Source organism: Oncorhynchus tshawytscha, linkage group LG01 (assembly GCF_018296145.1).
Source record: "Oncorhynchus tshawytscha isolate Ot180627B linkage group LG01, Otsh_v2.0, whole genome shotgun sequence".
Taxonomy (NCBI): domain Eukaryota; kingdom Metazoa; phylum Chordata; class Actinopteri; order Salmoniformes; family Salmonidae; genus Oncorhynchus; species Oncorhynchus tshawytscha.
The window spans coordinates 9,385,272-9,408,388 of NC_056429.1; the positions used below are offsets into that span (position 1 = coordinate 9,385,272).

Below are 23,117 nucleotides of genomic sequence, written 5' to 3' on the forward strand. Positions count from 1 at the left end.
AGTCTCTATCTGTATTAGTATGTATTAGTCTCTATCTGTATTAGTCTGTATTAGTCTCTATCTGTATCAGTCTGTATTAGTCTCTATCTGTATTAGTCTATGTTACGCTCTATCTGTATTAGTCTCTATCTGTATTAGTCTGTATTAGTCCATATCTGTATTAGTCTGTATTAGTTCCATATCTGTATTAGTATGTATGTCTCTATCTGTATTAGTCCATATCTGTGTTAGTCCATATCTGTATTAGTATGCATGCCTCTATCTGTATTAGTCCATATCTGTGTTAGTATGTGTCTCTATCTGTATTAGTCTGTATTAATCTCTGTCTGTTTATTTTCATCTAATTTCTCTATTTTCATCTGGTTGCATCTTTGTATATGTTGGTTTGTAAAAACATAAATTTACTTGAAATTATGTTGATTCATTAGTGGTGGAATAATAAACTAACAATATACTGCTTTTACACACCTTCACACACACACACACACACACACACACACACACACACACACACACACACACACACACACACACACACACACACACACACACACACACACACACACACATCCAGGAGGAAGTAAGACTATGTGTATCCTGTATCACTCTTACTCCACCCATCATATTCTAGCTCTATATTACTTCACCTGCCCGGTTAATTCATTCTTCCTGTTGCTTCAACAGAATCTGTCAAAAACAATGAAACATAAAAATTGAGGTGTTTTTTTTGGTGGCGATAGAATAAGTAACAGTAAACTAACCACAGTTTGTTATCTTCAACTATTGACTAATGTCATGTTATGTAATGCTGTATCTACAGTCTATTGGAATTTATTTCCATTGTAACAATGTCGAGCAGCTAGCAGCAGAGAACGCTTGACCTTGATTTAATACAAAGATACAATGGAATGACGAATATTCTGACATCTCATTCTACATAATTTACACAGAATTCTGCAATTTTTAATTTTCTGTCAGAACAATTGTCTCAATAGAAATTTGATATATTGCTAATTTCAGCCTCAATGGTAAGTCATGAATTTGATCCCTTCTACTATTTAACAATTACAAATTTAATCTGAGCAAGTTTCTATTTATTGTATCCAATGAAATTATGTAGTAAGATAAAAATGTCTCAGTCCTTTAAACAAATAACTGTTTATTTTCATCTAACTTTTTCTATGACATATTTCCGAATAAGAGGAAACAGCTTATTGTTCATTTTCCATATCATACAATCTTGTTGTCTGAATTTATTGTAATGTAAAGACATATTGCCTCTCAAATGAGGCCACAAAACATTATTGTAATTACAACAAAACTCCTTTCTTCGTGTGATAAAAGTAAGTCAATTTTTTAAAATCTATTTTGGAAAATGAAAATATTATAATATTCACAACTCGAACAAATTACACATCTACAGTCTAAACAAACTTCTAAAAGTATATTCTGTTCATCACTAATATTGTTAAAAGTTGAAAAAACAAAAAGGTGATAAAACAATGTTGTTCTTTCATTTAAGAACTCTTTTAAATGCTGTTTTTCAGTACAGTCATCTTTTCAGAAAGATTAGTCTATAAGTTAGATATCATTTAGTGATTTTGTTTTGATAAACATTTATTTCCGCAGCAATGAGTACTTAACTATAATAAAATCATAATGAATAAATACATTAATCATACATTCTATTTTATTCTATTTGACAAATTCTGTGTGTTTGTGTGTGTGTGTGTTTGTGTGTGTGTGTGCGTGTGTGCGTGTGTGTCCAAGAGAGAGAAAGTGTGTTCTATAGAGTGAAAGTGTGTTCTATAGAGTGAAATTGTGTTCTATAGAGTGAAAGTGTGTTCTATAGAGTGTGTGTGTTCTATAGAGTGAAAGTGTGTTCTATAGAGTGAAAGTGTGTTCTATAGAGTGTGTGTGTTCTACAGAGTGAAAGTGTGTTCTATAGAGTGTGTGTGTTCTATAGAGTGAAAGTGTGTTCTATAGAGTGTGTGTGTTCTATAGAGTGTGTATGTTCTATAGAGAGAAAGTGTGTTCTATAGAGAGAAAGTGTGTTCTATAGAGTGAAAGTGTGTTCTATAGAGTGTGTGTGTGTTCTATAGGTCGAAAGTGTGTCCTATAGAGTGAAAGTGTGTTCTAAAGAGTGGGGTCAACGTGTGAACCTGAGAGTCGTCGTCATAAGTATGAAGTTTCAAATCAATTTAAACTACATGACCAAAAGTATGTGGACACCTGCTCGATGTCCAAAATCACCTGCTCGTTGTCCAACTCCATTAATCCCCCCCCCCTGCTGCCATAACAGCATCCACTCTTCTGGGAAGACTTTCCACTAGATGTTGGAACATTGCCGCGGGGACTTCAGCCACAAGAGCATTAGTGAGGTTGGGTACTGATGTTGGGCGATTAGGCCTGGCTCTCAGTCCACGTCCCAATTCATCCCAAACTTGTTCGATGGGGATCTTGACAAACTATTTCTGTATGGACCTCGCTTTGTGCACGGGGGCATTGTCATTCTGAAACAGGAAAGTGACTTCCCCAAACTGTTGCCACAAAGTTGGAAGCACAGAATTGTCTAAAATGTCATTTTATGCTGTAGCGTTAAGTATTCCGTTCACTGGAACTAAGGCACCTAGCCCGAACCATGAAAAACAGCCACAGACCATTATTCCTCATCCACCAAACTTTACAGTTGGTACTATGCATTCGGGCAGGTAGCATTCTCCTGGCATCCGCCAAACCCAGATTAGTTTGTCGGACAGTCAGATGGTAAAGCGTGATTTGTCATTCCAGAGAACACGTTTCCACTGCTCCAGAGTCCAATGGCGGCGAGCTTTACACCTCTCCAGTAGCCTGGCATTGCGCATGGTGATCTTAGGCTTGTGTGCGGCTGCTCGGCCATGGAAACTCATTTCATGAAGCTCCCAACTAACAATTTTTGTGCCGACGTTGCTTCCAGAGGAAGTTTGGAACTCGGTAGTGAGTGTTGCAACCGAGGACAGAGAATTTTCTCCACACTTCAGCACTGTGAGCTTGTGTGAACTATCACTTCGCGGCTGATCCGTTGTTGCTCCTAGACGTTTCCATTTCACAATAACAGCACTGACAGTTGACCGAGGAAACTCTAGCAGAGCATAAATTTGATAAACTGACTTGTTGGAAAGGTGGTATTCTATGACGGTGCCACGTTGAAAGTCACTGAGCTCTTCAGTAAGGCCATTCTACTGCCAATGTTTGTCTATGGAGATTGCATGGATGTGTGCTCGATGTTATACACCTGTCAGCAACGGTTGTGGCTGAAATAGACAAATTCATGGCATACTGGTGAATAATGAGGGCGCCGGAAAGGATGGCTGCCGTTTTACGCGCTTCTAACCAACTGTGCTATTTTTATATATTTTTTCACAATGTTTGCAACTTATGACTGAAAAAGAGCTTCTGGGCATCAGAACAGCAATTACTCACCTCAAACTTAACTTCCTGACTGATGTCTTGAGATGTTGCTTCAATATATCCACATAATTTTCCTGACTCATGATGCCATCTATTTTGTGAAGTGCACCAGTCCCTCCTGCAGCAAAGCACCCCCACAACATGATGCTGCCACCCCCCTGCTTCATGGTTGGGATGGTGTTCTTCGGCTTGCAAGCCTCCCCATTTTTTCTCCAAACATAACGATGGTCATTATGGCCAAACAGTTCTATTTTTGTTTCATCAGACCAGAGGATGTTTCTCCAAAAAGTACGATCTTTGTCCCCATGTGCAGTTGCAAACCGTAGTCTGGCTTTTTTATGGCGGTTTTGGAGCATTGGCTTCTTCCTTGCTGAGCGGCCTTTCAGGTTATGTCGATTTAGGACTTGTTTTACTGTGGATATAGATACTTTTGTACCTGTTTCCTCCAGCATCTTCACATGGTTCTTTGCTGTTGTTCTGGGATTGATTTTCACTTATCCCCCAAAAGTACGTTCATCTCTAGGAGACAGAACGCGTCTCCTTCCTGAGCAGTATGATGGCTGCGTGGTCCCATGGTGTTTATATTTGTGTACTATTGTTTGTACAGATGAACGTGATACCTTCAGGCATTTGGAAATTGCTCCCAAGGATGAACCAGACTTGTTGAGGTCTACAATTTCCTTTCTGAGGTCTTGGCTGATTTCTTTTGATTTTCCCATGATGTCAAGCAAAGAGGCACGGAGTTTGAAGGTAGGCCTTGAAATACATCCACAGGTACACCTCCAATTGACTCAAATGATGTCAATTAGTCTATCAGAAGCTTCTAAAACCATGACATCATTTTCTGGAATTTTCCAAGCTGTTTAAAGGCACAGTCAACTTAGTGTATGTACACTTCTGACCCACTGAAATTGTGATACAGTGAATTATAAGTGAAATAATCTGTCTGTAAACAATTGTTGGAAAAATGACTTGTGTCATGCACAAAGTAGATGTCCTAACCCGGGATGAGTGTTTCAAGTTCCTTGGTGTCAACATCACCAATGATCTATCATGGTCCAAACACACCAAGACAGTCGTGAAGAGGTCACAACAACACCTTTCCCCCCCAGGAGACGGAAAAGATTTGGCATGAGTCCCACGATCCTCAAAAGGTTCTACAGCTGCAAGGCAAGCGGTACCGGAGCACCAAGTCTAGATCCAAAGGGCTCCTTAATGGCTTCTAACCCAAAGCCACAATACTGCTGAACAATTAATCAAATGGCCACCATGACTAATTTACATCGACCCCCCCAACCCCTCCTTTACACTGCTGCTATTATGTGTTTAATACCTGCGCATTTCCTGAACTGCGTTGTTGGTTAAGGGTTTGTAATTAAGCATTTCACAGAAAGTTCTACACCTGTTTTATTCAGTGCATGTGAATAATACAATTTGATTAGATTTGAATTGTGTGTGCGAGCATGCATGTGTGTGTGAAAGTCAAGAGTTTGTGTGTGTGTGTGTGTGTGTGTGTGTGTGTGTGTGTGTGTGTGTGTGTGTGTGTGTGTGTGTGTGTGTGTGTGTGTGTGTGTGTGTGTGTGTGTGTGTGTGTGTGTGAGAGAGACTTGGTGATGTCAGAGCAACCACAACCACAGAGACAGCACGGACAATGTGTAAAGTGTGTGTGTGTGTGTCAGACACCAGGCTCATAACACAGTACTGTAACCAGCTCTAATTAGATAGAACACCAGGCTCATAACACAGTGCTGTAACCAGCTCTAATTAGATAGAACACCAGGCTCATAACACAGTGCTGTAACCAGCTCTAATGAGATAGAACACCAGGCTCATAACACAGTGCTGTAACCAGCTCTAATGAGATAGAACACCAGGCTCATAACACAGTACTGTAACCAGCTCTAATTAGATAGAACACCAGGCTCATAACACAGTACTGTAACCAGCTCTAATTAGATAGAACACCAGGCTCATAACACAGTGCTGTAACCAGCTCTAATGAGATAGAACACCAGGCTCATAACACAGTGCTGTAACCAGCTCGGATAAAATGAATCATAGAGGTGTACCACTAGCCTCCCAGTCGCTGCCCCTGAAAAACATCCCAACAGCATGATGCTGCCACAAGCATGCTTCACCATAGGAATGGTGTTGGCCAGGTGATGAGTGGTGCCTAGTTTCCTCCTGACGTGACGGTTGGCATTCAGGCCAAAGAGTTCAAACTTGGTTTCACCAGACCAGTGAATATTGTTTCTCATGGTCTGAGAGTCCTTTAGGTGCCTTTTGGCAAACTCCAAGCAGGCTGTCATGTGCTTTTTACTGAGGAGTGGCTTCCGTCTGGCCACTCTACCATAAAGGCCTGATTGGTGGAGTGCTGCAGAGATGGTTGTCCTTCTGGAAGGTTCTCCCATCTCCACAGAGGAACTCTGGAGCTCTGTCAGAGTGACCATCGGGTTCTTTGTCACCTCTCTGACCAAGGCCCTTCTCCCCCGATTGCTCAGTTTGGCCGGGCATCCAGCTCTAGGAAGTCTTGGTGGTTCCAAACTTTTTCCATTTAAGAAGGATGGAGGCCACTGTGTTCTTGGGGACCTTCAATGCTGCAGAAATGTGTTGGTACCCATCAAGTTGTAGAAACAGCTCAAGGATGATAAATAGGAACAGGATGCACCTGAGCTAAATTCTCAAGTCTCATAGCAAAACGTCTGAATACTAATGTAAATAAGGTATTTCTGATTTTATTTGTAAAAATTTGCATTAAAAAATCAAAAAAACTGTTTTCGCTTTGTAATTATGGGCTATTGTGTGTTGATTGATGAGGGGAAAAAAGATGTAATAAATTTTAGAATAAGGCTGTAATGTAGCAAAATATTGAAAAAGTGAAGGGGTCTGAATAGTTTCCAAATGCACTGTATGCATGGATAAGATGCATCTACGTGACATATTTAGTAGAGCAAAGTGTGTCATGGACAAGGTGTAGTGTGAAGTTAAGTGTCCTGTCATGATAACTAGTCACAAAATCTACAGTAGGATATGAGACATGACACTCCCAAGGTGTTCATCTGGGTAGTGTTTATTAGGGAACAGTACGGAAAATGTTTGGAAACTTTATGCAACGGAAAACAAAAAAAATGCGTTTGTTATTGGACAAATCCAGGGGTGTTATCCACTAGGAACCAAACGGAACCAACATTTTTCCAATAGAAACTGTAGTTTTCCTTGCAAAACAATTTCCGTTGCAAAACATTTTGCTACGGTGTATTACTAATGAATACACACCAGGTAGTACCTGCTGCGTTTCAGTACACTTTCTTCCATTTGGTGCCTAATGACCACAGCCAAGGTTCAGTGTAGCTTGGCCACATACAGGAAGGGAATGAGTCCTTTCATATCTAATCAATCAGGTGACAGTGTAACAGGGATAGTCTGGGCTGCCCGTGCTGTATTGTAAGAGTACAAGAAACAACCATTTGAACATAGTTGAATACTGGATAGCAGCCAGCCAACACAGTTGTACTACACAGGGTTGGAACCTACACTGTGGAATCATTTAAAGTACGTTAAGTTCCAAGGTATGGAACAGTAGAAATAAAATGACTTCTGTTTGGGCCTTTCAGGGCGGCAACATTTGAGGGAAAGTGCTTAATATAGTTGGACCCTTTGTAAGTATTTGAAATGTTGGAAGAGGAGGGACAGTAGGGCGTCATAGCGTCATTTAGGGAGTCATTCGATTTAGGACGTCACTCAGGACTCCCTCTTACAAGAGAAAAGAGAAAGAGGGGGAAGGTGTAAAATATATAGAGGGAATGACAGACAGAATGAGAAGGAGAAAGAAATGGGGAGAAAAGAACAAAAGACAGAGAAAGAAAAAATGAGAGACTGAAAGAGACTGAAAGTGAGAATGAGAGACTGAAAGAGACTGAAAGAGAGAATGAGAGACTGAAAGAGACTGAAAGAGAGAATGAGAGACTGAAAGAGAGTGAAAGAGAGAATGAGACAGTGACAAAGAATGAGAGAGAGCATGAGAGACTGAAAGAGACTGAAAGTGAAAATGAGAGACTGAAAGAGAGAATGAGAGACTGAAAGAGAGTGAAAGAGAGAATGAGACAGTGACAAAGAATGAGAGAGAGCATGAGAGACTGAAAGAGACTGAAAGTGAAAATGAGAGACTGAAAGAGACTGAAAGTAAAAATGAGAGACTGAATGAGAGTGAAAGTGAGAATGAGAGACTGAAAGAGAATGAGAGAGAGAATGAGAGACTGAAAGAGAGTGAAAGTGAGAATGAGAGACTGAAAGAGACTGAGAGAGAGAATGAGAGACTGAAAGAGACTGAGAGAGAGAATGAGAGACTGAAAGAGAGTGAAAGAGAGAATGAGACAGTGACAAAGAATGAGAGAGAGCATGAGAGACTGAAAGAGAGAATGAGAGACTGAAAGAAAGTAAAAGTGAGAATGAGAGACTGAAAGAGAGAATGATAGACTGAAAGAGAGTGAAAGTGAGAATGAGAGACTGAAAGAGAGAATGAGACGGTGAAAGAGAATGAGAGAGAGCATGAGAGACTGAAAGAGAGTGAGAGAGTGAATGAGACAGTGAAAAGAATGAGCGAGAGATTGAGACGGAAAGAGAGTGAGAGAGAATGAGACACGGAAAGAGTGAGAGAGAGAATGAGTGAGAGACTGAGAGAAAGAGAGAATGAGAGAGTGAAAGAGAGTGAGAGAGAGAACGAGACAGTGACAGAGAGTGAGAGAAAGAGAGAATGAGAGAGTGAGAGAGAGAACGAGACAGTGACAGAGAGTGAGAGAAAGAGAGAATGAGAGAGTGAGAGAGATAACGAGACAGTGACAGAGTGAGAGAGAGAACAAGACAGTGATGGAGAAAGAAAAGGTGAGAGTGAGAGAAAGAGAGGACAGATTGAGAATGACAGACAAAAAGAGAGGGAGGAAAGGGAGAAAGAAAGGGAGAGAAAACAGGGTGAGAAGTTACAGCAACACAAAGAGAAACAACTTGTAACCAGTTCTAATAAGATAGAACACCAGGCTCATAACACAGTACTGTAACCAGCTCTAATTAGATAGAACACCAGGCTCATAACACAGTACTGTAACCAGCTCTAATAAGATAGAACACCAGGCTCATAACACAGTACTGTAACCAGCTCTAGTTAGATAGAACACCAGGCTCATAACACAGTACTGTAACCAGCTCTAATTAGATAGAACACCAGGCTCATAACACAGTACTGTAACCAGCTCTAATAAGATAGAACACCAGGCTCATAACACAGTACTGTAACCAGCTCTAATTAGATAGAACACCAGGCTCATAACACAGTACTGTAACCAGCTCTAATTAGATAGAACACCAGGCTCATAACACAGTACTGTAACCAGCTCTAATAAGATAGAACACCAGGCTCATAACACAGTACTGTAACCAGCTCTAATTAGATAGAACACCAGGCTCATAACACAGTACTGTAACCAGCTCTAATAAGATAGAACACCAGGCTCATAACACAGTACTGTAACCAGCTCTAATTAGATAGAACACCAGGCTCATAACACAGTACTGTAACCAGCTCTAATTAGATAGAACACCAGGCTCATAACACAGTACTGTAACCAGCTCTAATTAGATAGAACACCAGGCTCATAACACAGTACTGTAACCAGCTCTAATTAGATAGAACACCAGGCTCATAACACAGTGCTGTAGGTTCATTAATGTATCAATATATACACCTGTTGTACAGTGAAAATAATCATACCGTTATCATGAGACGACTGTTATCATGAGACTGGCTGTTATCATAAGACTGGCTGATATCATGAGACTGGCTATAATCATGAGACTTGCTATTATCACGAGACTGACTGTTATCATGAGATGACTGTTATCATGAGACTGGCTGTTATCATGAGGCTGGCTATAATCATGAGACTGGCTATAATCATGAGACTCGCTGTAATCATGAGACTGGCTGTTATCATGAGACTGGCTATAATCATGAGACTGGCTATAATCATGAGACTGGCTGTAATCATGAGACTGGCTGTTATCATGAGACTGGCTATAATCATGAGACTGGCTATAATCATGAGACTGGCTGTTATCATGAGACTGGCTGTTATCCTAAAACTGGCTGTTATCATGAGACTGGCTATTATCACGAGACTGACTGTTATCATGATACTGACTGTTATCATAAGACTGGCTTTTATCATGAGACTGGCTATAATCATGAGACTGGCTGTTATCGTGAGACTGGCTTTAATCATGAGACTGGCTGTTATCATGAGACTGGCTATTATCATGAGATTGACTATAATCATGGGACTGGCTATAATCATGAGACTGGCTATTATCATGAGACTGGCTATAATCATGAGACTGGCTGTAATCATGAGACTGGCTGTTATGAGACTGGCTATAATCATGAGACTGGCTGTTATCATGAGATTGGCTATAATCATGAGACTAGCTGTTATCATGAGACTGGCTATTATCACGAGACTGACTGTTATTATGAGACTGGCTATTATCACGAGACTGACTGTTATCATAAGACTGGCTTTTATCATGAGACTGGCTATAATCATGAGACTGACTGTTATCATGAGACTGACTGTTATCGTAAGACTGGCTTTTATCATGAGACTGGCTATAATCATGAGACTGGCTATAATCATGAGACTGGCTGTTATCATGAGACTGGCTATAATCATGAGACTGACTGTTATCATGAGACTGACTGTTATCGTAAGACTGGCTTTTATCATGAGACTGGCTATAATCATGAGACTGACTGTTATCATGAGACTGACTGTTATCGTAAGACTGGCTTTTATCATGAGACTGGCTATAATCATGAGACTGGCTATAATCATGAGACTGGCTGTTATCATGAGACTGGCTATCAGCTCAGCATAAGACAGACATGAATTAGGCCATGAGCTTCTGATTAGATGCCCATTGTGACTCTCCAGAGAACAAACACCGTGCAGTGCCATCGGAAAGTACTCAGACCCCTCGACTTTTCCCACATTTTATTACGTTACAGCCTTATTCTAAAATGTATTAAATTATTAAAAAACATCCTCAGTAATCTACACACAATACCCCATAGGAGTCAGTTTAGAAGGCGACAGTCCGGTTCATGCCAGGGCGACAGGTGAGGTGAGTAGAATGGGCCCACTGAAGAACTTCAGAGCGAACTGAATCTGGAACAAACAGTGTCTTTCTAGGACCGTTACCTGGGTTAGGCTTGTTCTGCTGAGCCTGGCGAAAAAGGACTCGATCTCCCAGGTGACAGCGGGCAACGATGCAGGTGGATGGCATAATGGTCTCTGTGTCGGAACCTGTGTTGTCGGCGGTGAACTGAAGGGAGAGGGCGTCAGACTTGTTATTCTTAGATCAGAGGCGATAAGTGAGTGTGAAGTTGAATATTCCAAAGAACATGGCCCACCTGGTCTGCCAGGAGTTCAGACGTCTGGATGTAGGATGGTCCTTCCACATGAATGAAGGGGAGAACCGAGCCCTCCGAAAAAGTGACCCCACGCTTCAAGAGCCAGCTTCACAGCCAGGAGTTCCCGGTTACCTATGACAACATTTATTTCTGCAGGTGAGAGCTTGTTGGACAAGAAAGCACATGGGTGGAGCTTCACATCAGAGGGGGAACGTTGAGACAGAACAGCACCTACCCCGGTGTCAAAGGCGTCCACATCGACGACGAACTGGAGTTCTGGGTCTGGCTAGGTGAGGATCAGAGCGGAAGTGAAGCGCCTCTTCAGTCCCCGGGAAGGCTGCCACTGCCTCAGGGGACCAGTGGAACGGAGGTGGAGGTGAGAGGGGCAGCCAAATGGCTGTAGTCGTGGATGAAACGTCTGTAAAAATTGGCGAAACGCTGTACCTGCTTCAGATTCGAGGGCACAGGCGACTGCCCTGGCATTGGCAGGGTCCGTCCGTAACTGTCCTTGTGAAATGATGTAACACATAGACAAAAAATTGTCTAATCACATCCCTCAGAATGTCATTAACCAGGCTCTGCAAAACAGCAGGAGCATTAGTGAGACCAAACGGCATGGCCAAATACTCAGTGTCCAAGTGGTGTGTTCAATGCCATTTTCTACTCATCCCCCTCTCTGACACAGACAAGGTGGTAGGCATTCCGGAGGTCCAGTTTAGTGAACACCGTGGCACTATGGAGGGGGGCAAAAGCAGAACTGATGAGTGGCAAGGGGTACTTGTAACTAACAGTGATACTATTCAGCCAACGGAAGTCTATGGACGGCTCAGTGACCCATCTTTTTTTTGACAAAGAAAAAACCAGCCCCTCCCAGAGAGAAAGTAGGCCAGAAATGTTCTGCAGCCAGGGAATCATGGATGCACTCCTCCATAGTCTCCTGCTCGGGTCGAGAGAGGTTAAACAACCGGCTACAGGGGAGAGGAGCTTCAGGCTAGAGGTCAATAGCGCAGTCATACGGCCGATGAGGCGGCAGAGAGCCAGGGTGTGGTGCTTGCTGAACACAAGAGCTAGATCGTGATACTCTGGAGGAACTGATGACAGGTCCGGAGGTTCTGGAATGGACTGGGGCACAGACAAGGCATGGGGAAGGGCAGAATGTAGACAATTAGAGTGACAAAATGTACTCCAAGTGGTGACCTTTCCAGAGGGCTAGTCAATCTGTGGGTTGTGCAGATTGAACCAAGGATGGCCAAGAACCAGGGGAGATCTAGGGCAGTCGATTATGTGGAGACTGATCCTTTCCTGGTGATTCCCAGAGAGACGCAGGATGACCGGCACGGTTCTCTCACTGACATGAGCGAGGAGCTGTCCATTGAGAGCGTTGGCATCGATGGGTGAATCGAGTGGAACAGTGTCCAGACCCAACTGGGTAACAACACCTCGGTCCAGGAAACTCTCGTCGGCACCCAAGTCGATGAGGGCAGGTAGAGAAAAATCCTGGCTTTGCCATACAAGAGTGCCGTCTAGCAAGGGTGTGGAGGAAGATGGACCGGCGCTTGACTCAACAGTATATCCCCCACAGCCATGGCCCAAGAAAGCGCTGCTCCACAGAGGCTGCCAATCACGAAGGAATCTTGGCCCGTTTGCTAGTTATAAGCGTAGGGCTGTTGCTCGTATACCAGCGAACATTGTAACAAAAAGGCTCTGCAAGCTCAGAGGTTGCCGTCGTAACGCTCGGGGGCCGGAAGGAATGGCTCACAGAGCAGAGGAGGCGAACTAGGGGCTGGTTGTGAGCTCTGGGCAAAGGGTCGGCCCTGTAGGTCAGACAGGCTCTGTGAAAACTCCTTGATATGCTCCAGAAGGGTTTTCAGGTCTTGGTCATGTTGCTCGAGCAGGGAGTCTTGACCGGCGAGGGTTTGGTGGAGTGGATCTGTCTGCTGGGTTCATGTCTTTAGCCAGATCGTACTGTCGCGCGGAGCGGAACAGGTGAACCCAAGAGCAGACTCAGACGAGGAGACTGGGTTGAGGTAACCAAGGTATTTATTGAAACACGGGGGGAAGATTGAGTGCAGGCCAGGGGAAGCTCGGGCGGGTTGCTGGAAACCAGGTGCGGAGGCTGAGGCGGTAGCGAGAGGTGTGGGGACAGGGTAAGCAGATCCGGAGGGGAATCTAAGGGAGTGTAGAGTGGGGAATCCAGGACAGAGTAGCAGGACTGACGAGAAGTCAGACTGGAGACAGGGACCAGAGTCAGAGCTGAGTGGAAAACAGCGTTGAGCAAGGGAAAACAGGTACAACAGGAACAAACGGCTAGAACCATGGACTGACTGGACAGAGATTATGATCTGGCAGTGTGGTAGTGGCAGGACTGAGTATTCGAAGAGGTCTTGATTATGGAACAGGTTGCAGCTGGTGGGAATCTGCTCTGACTCCAGCACACCTGTCTCCGCCCACACACACACACACACACAGAGAGAGAGGGAGAGGGAGTGAGCACTAGGGGAGTGGTGGCAGATCAAGGAGACACCGGATGAGCACTAGAGGGTGTGGCAGGAGCAGATGTGACAGTACTACAATATTTAATGATTGTACGAACAACTACACAGTGAAACTACTTGTATCTTGTGTGTGGGTGATCTAAATGAATGTTCCTATGGTATTTCATGATAAATTAGTTATTTGAACCAATGATTCTGCAAGTGCAAGGTTTCTTTGAAGATATGAATGTACAATGCAATGTTTTAAACATTGGACAGCTGTGTTACAAGTGAGGACTGTTTTGAGTTTTCAAATCAAATCAAATCAAATTTTATTTGTCACATACACATGGTTAGCAGATGTTAATGCGAGTGTAGCGAAATGCTTGTTTTGCGCCTAGAGTTTTGAAAAATGACCACAAGGTTCTGAAATTAGTGCCAAAGTGACTGTAAAAAACTGTAAGTAGCTGGTCCTTTTCAGTTCGTTGAGAAATCATTGAAAATAAAATACTAAATTATTTAATTGGAATTTAAGGTTACTTTCTGAATTGACTGATTTCAATTGTGTGTGTGTGTGTGTGTGTGTGTGTGTGTGTGTGTGTGTGTGTGTGTGTGTGTGTGTGTGTGTGTGTGTGTGTGTGTGTGTGTGTGTGTGTGTGTGTGTGTGTGTGTGTGTGTGTGTGTGTGTGTGTGTGTGTGTGTGTGTGTGTGTGTGTGTGTGTGTGTGTGTGTGTGTGTGTGTGTGTGTGTGTGTGTCCACCAGCCTTATGTTCGTATATGAGCAGAACACTTTTCCCTTAAAAATAAACAAAGATATTTGAAATGAGAGAAAAAAGCTTTGTGATGATATGAGTCACGACAGAAGTGAATGATGACGTTCTTCCATTCAAGAAAATAGTCCCCGTTCTTATCTCTGTTTAGACGGCCAGACAGTCCCCTTACCCCTTTAGGCATACAAATCAGGCATCTTGAGGACATAAACAGGAATTTCTAGATGTTGAGTCCTATACAGTTGTATATAGAAAGTGGTCCTTTATGTCCTAGATAGAAAATGCTACAGTACATGAACTGATTCAAGAACATTTTTAGAAATGTTTTTTTTTCTACATGTTCTGGTTTATTGTGGTAAAGGTAAAAAAAAAACTACGGAGGCATATTTTTTGTGAGTGAAGTTTTGTAAAGGTTTGTATATTGTGCTCATTACATATTTCACCTTTGGTTGGCCATGATAATCTCACTTTCACAATGAATGCACTGAATCAGTGACAGAGGTTGAACGTTCTAAATATCCTTGAAATAATTCATACTTTTTCGTAATGATGTAGAGTAGGTAGTAAAACAGAAGGCACAGTTCAGCCTGACTGTTTTCTAAAACCATACAGTGCATTCAGAAAGTAATCACATATATTTTTTATTTTATTATTTAACTGGGCAAGTCAGTTACGAACAAATTCTTATTTACAATGAAGGCCTACCGGGGAGCAGTGGGTTAACTGCCTTGATCAGGGGTAGAACGACAGATTTTGTCAGCTCAGGGATTCAATCCAACAACCTTTCGGTTACTGATCCAAAACTCTAACCACGAGGCTACCTGGCTTACCTGCTGCCCCAGTTTAAAACAGATCAAATGTCAATGTTGTGTCACTGGCCTTTGACCCCATAATGTCAAAGTGGAATTATGTTTTTAGAAATGTTTACAAATGAATAAAAAATTATAAACTGAAATGTCTTGAGTCAATATCTATTCAACCCCTATGTTATAGCAAGCCTAAATAAGTTCAGGAGTAGACAATTGCTTAACAAATTTCATAAGTTGCATGTACTCACTCTGTGTGCAATAATAGTGTTTAAGATGATTTTTGAATGACTACCTCATCTCTGTACCTCACACATACAATTATCTGTAAGGTCCCTCAGTCGAGCAGTAAATTTCAAACACAGATTCAACCACAAAGACCAGGGTGGTTTTCCAATGCCTTGCAAAGAAGGGCACCTATTGGTAGATGGGTAAAAAAAATATCCCTTACACGTTGGATTGTATATCAACACACCCAGTCACTACAAAGACACTACAAAGATACAGGCATCCTTCCTGACTCAGTTGCCAGAGAGGAAGGAAACCACTCATGGATTTCGCCAAGAGTTCAATGGGGACTTTAAAACAGTTAGTTTAATTGCTGTGATAGGAGAAAACTGAGGATGGATCAACAATATTGTAGTTACTCCATAATACTAACCTAATTGACAGAATGAAAATAAGGAAGCCTATACAGAATACAAATATTCCAAAACATGCATCCTGTTTGCAATAAAGTAAGACTGCAAAAAATGTGGCAAAGCAAATAACTTTATGTCCTGAATACAAAGCGTTATGTTTGGGGCAAATCCAACACAACATATCACTGAGTACCACTCTTCATATTGTCAAGCACTGTGGTGGCTGCATCTAATGGAATAGAGTACAATCAACATCCTAAAATAAATTCTGGTTCAGTCAGCTTTCCAACAAACACTGGGAGACAAATTCACCTTTCAGCAGGACAATAACCTAAAACGCAAGAGCAAATAAACACTGGAGTTGCATACCAAGACGGCATTGAATGTTCCTAAGTGTCTTAGTTACAGTTTTGACTTAAATCATCTTGAAAATCTATGGCAAGACTTGAAAATGGCTGTCTAGCAATTATCAACAACCAACTTGACAAGAATAATGGGCAAATATTGTACAATCCAGGTGTGCAAAACTCTTAGAGTCTTACCCAGAACTACTCACAGATGTAATCATGGCCAAAGGTGCTTCTAACATGTACAGACTCAGGGGTGTGAATACTTATGTAAATGAGATATTTCCAGATTTTCCTTTTCAATACATTTGCTACAATTTCTAAAAACATGTTTTCACTTTGTCATTATGTAGATAGGTGAGAGATGGGTGAGATATATATATTTTTAATCCATTTTGAATTTACGCGCTACATGTTTACATACTAGTCATTTACCAGACGCTCTTATCCAGAGCAGCCTTACAGGCTGTAACACAACTAAATGTGGCATAAGTCAAGGGGTATGAACACTTTCTGAAGGCACAGTACATATTGTTTCCTATTTCCCAAAACCATACATGCTGTTTCCTAAAACCATACATACTGTTTCCTAAAACCATACATACTGTTTCCTAAAACCATACATACTGTTTCCTAAAACCATACATACTGTTTCCTAAAACCATACATACTGTTTCCTAAAACCATACATACTGTTTCCTAAAACCATACATACTGTTTCCTGTTTCCTAAAACCATGCATACTATATCCTGTTTCCTAAAGCCATACATACTGTTTCCTGTTTCCTAAAACCATACATACTGTTTCCTTAAACTACACATATCTCACAGAGGCAATAGAAAATGCACCCAGAATGAGAAATACTGTACACTGTAACAAATTGCTGTAAAAAAAGGAGCAATATTTTATGCAGGCTCAATGGTGTTCCACCACACTTCTGTAAAATTGCCGTATATTTACAGCAGCATACTGTGAATTATGGTGCATTGTGGGAAAATGCTGTGTGCGGCATTGTAAAAGGCTATATTTGTTGCACCCGTTAGTGAGAATGCTGTGCCCCACAGAATACATTACCATACTTTTTTTGTTTATATATATTTGTCCTGTAAATGTACAGTATTTGGCTACTGCTCTGGCAGTAATTTACTGCAATTAATTACCACCCCACAGAATACAGTGCCATACTGTATTTTTGGAATCTGAAAAAACTTTTCCTGTAAATCTACAGTAATTTGCTGGCTACTGTGCTGCCTGTCATTTACTGTAATTCAGTACTACCCCCATAGAATACAGTAAACTCCTGTAATTTTGGAGCGCCAAAAACCTTTTGTGGGTGCATGGTATTGTCGTGGCTCATTAACACATTGTGAGGCATGCCTTGTAAAATGCTCTACTGGTTATATTAGGTGACATGTGGTAGTGGTTCCCTAACAATTAAATGTATATACAGAACAGATCAGAGTGGCAGCAAGTCTTTGAGTTTTTAGCCATGTCCTTTTGATCTTTTCGGATGCTTTTGTTTAGGCCTCTAGACGTGTAGGTGATACAAATGCCAAATATTCTGAAATATACTGTAATATACAAATAGCTGGCAGCCAACCTGCTTGCACTAGTCCTATGTAATTACAGTGAAATACCAACATGACTTCAGTAGCATTTACTTTAAATGAGTGTCGTAAGCTAATTTTACCATATTGTACTATGTCATTGCCCAGCATTTTACAGTACCTTACAGGAAGCTGGTGGCAAGTTGCTGTAAATTTTACAGTAATGTAATTTACACTAGCCAGAGACAGGAAAAGAAACATACAAAAGGTATTTAGTTACAAATACAAGTCATTTTGAAGACCATTGTATGTTCAACGACAACAACATTCCCAGTAGTGGTCACAGAAACGTTTTACTTGCTGTGACTGTGAAATGTGTGTTTTTTATCAACCTGAATGCACTGACTGTAAGTCGCTCTGTACAAGAGCATCTGCTAAATGACCAAAACATTTAAATGTGAAAAATTAAACTGTTACAAAATAGGCTACATGAATTGTAGTTCAGGCCAGTTAAATATAAATTACAAACTAGTTATTGAAAGTATCCTGCAAACAGTTTACTAACCACGGTGCTTAAGACCTACATCAAATACATGTGACAGAAATACTGCCGTTGTTGGCATTAGTTACCGGCACTGTACACCTGCAACAGTTTTACTAACCACTGTGCTTCCAGTAAATGCACTGTAAATTCTAGAAATACAGCATGTTACTGTAATCAGGTGTTCTAGTAATATGCTGTAGATTTGTGTTACATTTAAGGTCCTGTAAATCTACAGTAATTTACTGGCTTTTTGTGCTGCCAGTAATTGACTGTAAAAATGACAGGAAATGTTTTACAGTGTAGTCATAAAAATCACACTATTACCCTGTATATTATGAAGGACACCTTGAAAAGCCATGTCCAGAGAGACACAGGTTATACCACTAATTCACAGCATCCCAGACCTAAACTTGACTAGTTTTAGTAAACAATCCCAGCTCGAATAATTTGTCATGTGACGTCACGGCTCTGCTCATCCCTCATTAGCCCTCCTTCCACTGCTTATTTCCGGGTTATTCACTAATTGCAGAAAATATGACATAATAGGTCTATGAACGTTGTTTGGTACTAGCTCAGAGATATAGATTTCGTTTCCATGATTTATAACACAATAGTAACACATTAACCACCAAAACATCTTTCAGAATCTGTGTTGTTGTTTTTGTCGCACTGCTTAACTTTATCTTGGCCAGGTCGCAGTTGTAAATGAGAACTTGTTCTCAACTGGCCTACCTGGTTAAATAAAGTTTAAATAAATACAAAATGACAGACAGGCCCGTTTGTTAACTACACTATATGTATGCCTACACCAGACGTTCTCACTCGCTATCACAGATCAGTAAAATAAGGCATAGCCTAGACACCCTTCACGCACATGCACTGATGACACCATGAGCTTAAATATACACATGGAAGGTGTCAAACCTCGACAAAGAACAATTGTATTTGTTGTATTTAGGTATCTTAAATCTAAAAAGTTATTCATGTTTAATGACATTACGTGTCCATAGTCTATATTTATAACAAAGGACTGCGATGATTTACAATTGTTTAACATTCATTGACGGTCAACTTCTGTTCACGTGATAATGCCCCGACAAAATGCTATTTCAAAGGGAAGTGATTTTCTGATGTCATCGTTCTAGTGGCCTCTGTCATAGCCTCTGTTAACACTCTCGGGTTAGCTGTTACCTTGCGCTTAACACGAGAACAGACAAAGAGGTGGTGATTTTCGTGGTCCAGGGGTGATAGGCCTATAGGCTGGCTACCTTTCTCAATGGAGACGATGAAATCCCAAGAGAGTCGACGTTTCTGGCCAGGATGTAACATGGCGTAGCCCTTCTTCGTCAAGTTAGCCTCTCACCTACAGAAAACGGAAAAACAGTCGTATCATCAGTTCTGTTAGATTGATAGAGCATTGTCATTGAAATATAAAACAACTGAGTGGAAGAGGGTAGTCCCGTGCGCACAAATACAGAGGCTTTGATGTGGAGATTGCATGAAGGCCATACGTCAACAATGCACATGCAGTGAAACGTCTTAAATTCACACTAATTTAGTGACTGCTTCGAGAGATTCTAAAACAGGTAAACGTTGCCTTGGCTGTTTCCTACATATAGCTCAAATCTTTTCCGAGACAGTTGAACAATTATTAGAGAATACAGATATGCCTAGTTAGGCCTTGGCTACTCAATGCATCGTTGTCTATCCATATTGCTCCACGCAGACAAACTACAAAACATGACGTTTATATTTTAGCCAATGATATTGGCATTTAATGCATACAGTGGCGTTCAAATACCAAAATAGTAATTAGGAAGTATGTAGGCTACCTATCCTAAATGCACATTACAACAACTATACAACACCGTGCAAAACAGTGGTTGTGTGTCCAATAAGAGACAACCAACTCTGGTTTGATCAAGGTTGGTTCAAAGCAAGAAGTTGACTTTTATCTCGCAAAATCTCCACGGTTAAGTGTAAACTATTGTTTTATCTCAGTAGGACAATCTCCACTGTCAAGTGTAAACTACTGTATGCTCTTTATATGCGTACACTACTGTCTCAAATACTTTTCACCATAAGAAAACAAACCTATGCCAAGCGCTAGCCAAATAAAGGCTCGTGCATGGGTGGCATGAAGCCCCATTTATGTTTATTTAGTGACTAACTTGAGCTGCAGATTGACAGAGTGTGACGGCACTGAAATAGGGACGAGGAAGAACAGAGTGTCGTCAGATTGGTGAGCATGTGACACTGTCCATGGTGCTGAACGGGAGTGCCACTGGTGCGTTCGTTGTTTCTTTCTCATAATAAATAGGAAAACAACCTTTGACCTCTCGGGATAATTCCCACATCTTATACATTATAAAGTTACACTCGAAGCTTCAGTTGAGTTTGTATGCATGTTGTTACAAGTCTTGTCATTTGACGAGGCCAATGATATGTGGTGTCATTCACCGCAGACTAGAAGTAGGCCTATTGATATGAGTTCTGGATGTCTTGCAATGCCATTACATCATTCTTATAAATAGCCGACACTTGACTGTACGGATTAGTAGCAAACTATTTTGAATGAAACAAGTAAATACTATTCCCACATTCATATAATTGCCCCTGAAACGGTTGAGCTGAGGCATAATGGTCGGGGAAACCCTGGACTCAGGGAGAATAGAGTATAATAAATCTTCCGGTGTATGCTTTTTAACTTTGTTTTTCGGGTGTAAATTGAGTTGTGTCATTATAGCAGTATTTTACTCTATCGAACTGGACAAGGAGTAAAAAACTGCGAGTTTTGTTTTCATGGTTTTGCGCATGTGCACAAGTGTGATGCACGGGAAAGATGCTCCATGTCGTTGGAAGTCAATTTGAGGAATGTGTCGGAGTTTGTCAACTGATCAATCAATTCAAATTGGGCTTCCACGTTAACTTATATGGCCCACAGATGTAAGGATGTGCTCCATGCTTTAGGCTTGATGAAAGGGGCAGCGGCGGGCGATGCTCGAGGGGCAATAGGCTACATATCAAAACATTGGTGGGGAAACACGTGTGTGTGTGTGTGTGCGTGCGTGCGTGCGTGTGTGTGTGTGTGTGTGTGTGTGTGTGTGTGTGTGTGTGTGTGTGTGTGTGTGTGTGTGTGTGTGTGTGTGTGTGTGAAAGAACGGCTCTTTCTCTCTCTCTCTCTCACACACACACACACACACACACTCTCTCTCTCTCTCTCGCTGCACGGTCACTATTGTGAGGCAGCAATAGTATAGTTAATAGTGCACTATAATGAATAGGGTATCATTCGGGATGCCGCAGCCTGATTTCTCAGCAGGGCGTTCTGCGTACCGCTGAGGGGACTATAGTATGTACTGATGGTGTGGATCTGGGGGGTGTGGTGCTATGAACTGATTGACATCACATTACTCCAAGTTGAGTCAAAAACATTTTCAGAAACTCTGGAGCTGAGAAATATTTTAAGTATCCCCGGGTTGGGAGGCACACCGAAGTTTGGAAATGGGACCTTAGGCTAACGATAAAAACAAATAACAAACCAAGTGCAATTAACACGTAACAATTATATAAAGTAGGCCCAATAACAATGATAACAATAATCCGAATAAAAATAAGTATGAACATAACATGAACAATAATTATAGCAACAAAAAAAATGATCATGTGAAAAAGCAAGAGGGGGGAAAAAAGAGACTAAAAATAGATTTTGTTGAAAAAAAATTCACGAAGCGTGCTTGCAAGACGTCTTGCGATGTGACTCGGCGAATGCGCCCTCCGCCAATGCTTTTTGGGGTAAGGGCTTCCCAGCTTGATAGTTATGTACAGCAAGCCCAGACCGCAAAAAGATTCGCGAAGGACAGATCAGATCGGCTTCTGTCTCTACATCCTGTCGAGAGTCCGTGAGTCTTAAACAAGCGACATCAAAAAAGGTCGCTTCCTCGCTTATCTCCCGTCCCGGATTGGGTGCATCCAGCCATCAGCAACCCTAGGCAACTGTGTGACTCCAACTGAATCACACACTATGAGGCGAGGCGGGAAGGGGGGGGGGGGTTGTTCCAAGCGAAGCTACATCAAAATGCCAACGCTACTGCATTCTACCGCTGTCCATGGTCCTGAATCTCATTCCTTCTCCGTAGTTTCATTTCTCCCACTTCTCCCTTATTCTCTCTTCTCACCCCCAGTCCCTCTCTCTCTCGAATATCATTTGGTCCAAATGCACAAATGTTGAAGCCAGTTTGGTCGTTTAGGCGCTGAGTATCAGAAGGAGCACTGTTTTTTGTTTTTATTTTCTCTCTCTCTCTCTCTCTCTCTCTCTCTCTCTCTCTCTCTCTCTCCCTCTCTCTCTCTCTCTATATATATATATTCCCCTCGTTCGTGATGTCGCCTAGTGGAGAACTAGCTCGCTGTAGCCGCTCGAGCGGTCTGTGTAAGGAGGGAGCAAGAAGTAATCTGCTCGCAATAAATAGAGAGCAGTGAGGGATCTTATTGGAGCAAACGAAAACTCGTCATCGACCAATCGGTGTCTCGCTCATATAGGGACCCCCCTTTTTAAAAAAAAAAGAAAAAAAGAAAAAGAAAGGGGAAACCAAATTGTGTCCTAGCTGGTGAAAGTGACTTGATAAATGCGACCGAATAAGGTTTTTTATTCAAAGAACATCTGGGTGGATTTTATATATCCATTGATCGATTGATCGATTGATTCTCGATTCGTGCATGGATTGCATCTTACCTACGGCTAATGCGAGTTGGCATACACAAATCAGATCACAATGAATTCTATCCGGTTTAAAATGATGGAAAAATAAATCACAACAGGTTAGCTATTAAAATCCTTACTGCATCCCAAGTGACAACCCTTCATATGTTAATACAATTGCATGCATATAGACTAGACACGAACCATTTTGAAACGCTCATATGAATGTGGCGCCACAGAACGCATGTGAACCAGGCGTGGGAAAGCGCTGCAGCGCCCTCCACGCGATGACAACAACACGACAAGCATCTGAAGTGATTCTATTGTATGACCAGCGAGGGTTCACTGGATGGTACCACTGATAGTGAGGACACGG

General features: G+C 41.6%; 1 long non-coding RNA gene across 1 annotated transcript in view; it reads right to left on the minus strand.

The window, feature by feature from the left end:
• The window catches only part of LOC112222198, a 31,256-nt gene extending 11,862 nt beyond the window's left edge, over positions 1–19,394 (minus strand). The window contains exon 1 of the long non-coding RNA XR_002949122.2: positions 19,311–19,394. This is a non-coding gene — a long non-coding RNA (uncharacterized LOC112222198). The remainder of the gene's footprint in view (positions 1–19,310) is intronic.
• Between the last annotated feature and the right edge of the window lie 3,723 nt (positions 19,395–23,117).